The following is a 2,313-nucleotide window of genomic DNA, read 5'->3' on the forward strand; positions in this document are numbered from 1 at the left end:
TCTAAATTCCATTTTAGTCTAACCTCTAAACCTAATTTATATTTGCCTTTGACCTCATGGAAATTCTTGATCCAGTCATTTCTTCCTAGCTTTTACCTTCTTAATAACTCAAATTTTCCTCCTATTTAGATCTCTTTTGCCTATTTTTATCTAGCTGAGATTCCATCCACTATAAGAAAAAGGAGATTCAACAAGTAGTTTAGTTTAAATAAATAGTTGCTTATTTTTCTCATGTAATAGAACATTTAGAGGTAGGAGTTTACTTTAAGGGTTTTTGATGCTCTGGCGTGTTTTGCTAGGGCTGTAACAAAGTACCACAGTCTGAGTGATATAATCAACAGAAATTTATTGTCCCAGAGTTCTAGAGACTAGATGTCCAAAATGAAGATGTCGATCTGCATTTCATTGCTTTAGGGCAAAAAAAAAAAAGAGAGAAATGAAGGTGTAGATAGGTTTGTCCTTTCTGAGCTTGGTGGGGAAGAAACTGTTCTATGTCTTTCCATTAGCTTCTGGTGGTTTTCAGGCAATCTTTGTCATTCTCTGGCTTATAGAAGCATCACCTTGGTCTCTGCATCCTCACATGGCATTCCCCTGCATGTGCGTCTGTCTCTAAATTTCCCCTTTTTATAAGAACAACAGTCAGATTGGATGAAGACTCACCTCAATGACATTTTAACTTGCTTACCTATGTAAAATCCCTATTTGCAAATAAGGTCACTTCATGAGGCACTGAGGGTTAGGGCTTCAACATTTAAATTTTGGGGGGACACAACTCAGCCCATAACATATTCCATAATGTCAACATGGCCCCAGGCACTTTCTACCTTTCTTCTCACCATCCTCACCCTGTTGGCATTGATTCTCATGGTTTTTGCCCCAGGCTTAACAGGTAGCTGCTACAACTCTAGGATTGCTCCATACTCTAGACTAGGAGCAGGAGGAAGCAAAAATGGGCCATATATCATCCACATCTTCTCCTTTTCATCAGGAAAGCAAAAACTGTCATGAGGTCATCTTCAGTTGAAATAAAAACTGGGAAATAAGTATTTCCAACTTCAGTAGGAGGGGAGGACAAATTTTTGTTGCCCCCAAACTTGGCTTCTGTCTGCCTTTCCTATTATAGCACCCAGCACTGGTGAAAGCCCCTGGAAAAAAACCATCTTCCAAACTGGAACCACTGCTAAGTCATGGTCTCCACCTGAAGGGGTCTTTAGCGTTATTTTGAAACAGTTTTACATACCTCTGATCAGCTCCCTCATCTGGCCACCATGGCAACTCCAAACCTTTACAGTCTTCTTCACTTGCTTCCTGCTACCTATACTCTCTCACTATAAAACTTGTGGTAATTAATTGTGAACAGTTTCAACTACCCTTTCCCTTACTCTACTGGTTTTCACCTTCCTTCTATCCCCTTTCATTTGTTCAAATGTGATTCCCTAATATAAGCACTTCATCTTGTTTCCTCTGCCTCTCCTGGGATTCTGCTGCATGGAGGGTCCATTATCCTGTTTTCATCCTTTCCTTCTCTACTATCTCCTTCAGCTTTAAGTATATTCAAATTTCTTCCACCAAAACATAAACAAATATATAAATCCTTTTATCAACATATATATACATTCTTCTCTGGCTACCATTCTTACCTTTTCTTCTTATCTTCATGATAAATTTCTTAGAAGAATAGCCTTTGTTTGTTGTCTTCATCTCTTTACCTTTCAATCACTCTTAATGGTACTCTAGTCAACACCTTGCTAATCTACTGAAATTGCTGTGGTGGTAATTTCCAGTGACTTCGAAAGCACCAAGTCCAATAAACTTCATCAGTTTCCACTTCCCACCTTATTTGACTTAACTGGGGCACTAGAGATGTTTAATACCATGGCTTCTGAAAGGTATCTCCTGGCTCTTCTTCCCTCTGATTTGTCCTTCTTTCTCTACTGGCTTCTATTCTTTTACATGTACCTTGAATGTTGTGTTCTCCTTGGAGGCTGTTCTTGGCTTCCTTCTCTGTTTGTTCTCCATTCTCTCTCTGGGCATCTACTTCCCTGTTTTCACCATGACTCAATTCTCTACCCAGCTCTCTCCTGAGTTCTGATTATTGTGTCAAAACTACCCACAGAATGCTGGTTCCTGGTATTCCACAGGTATCTTAAACTCAACTTACTCAAGCAAAATTTATTATCTGCTTTCTTTCCTGCCTCCACCATCTTTCTTTCTCCCTTTCTTTCTTCCTTTCTTCTTTTTCTTCCTTTCTTCTTTCTTTCTTTCTTTCTCTTTCTTTCTTTCCTTTCTTTCTTTCTCTCTTTCCTTCCTTCC

The 2,313-nt window shown here is 39.1% G+C and overlaps 1 long non-coding RNA gene across 1 annotated transcript; it reads right to left on the minus strand.

Moving 5' to 3' along the window:
- Window positions 1-329: 329 nt before the first annotated feature.
- On the minus strand, window positions 330-2,028 carry LOC107974083 (uncharacterized). Its single transcript, XR_001716628.3, has 2 exons — window positions 1,641-2,028; window positions 330-620 (listed from the first exon to the last, which is right to left on the minus strand). It is a non-coding gene; the product is annotated as an uncharacterized LOC107974083 (long non-coding RNA).
- Between the last annotated feature and the right edge of the window lie 285 nt (window positions 2,029-2,313).

Source organism: Pan troglodytes, chromosome 3 (assembly GCF_028858775.2).
Source record: "Pan troglodytes isolate AG18354 chromosome 3, NHGRI_mPanTro3-v2.0_pri, whole genome shotgun sequence".
Lineage (NCBI taxonomy): Eukaryota > Metazoa > Chordata > Mammalia > Primates > Hominidae > Pan > Pan troglodytes.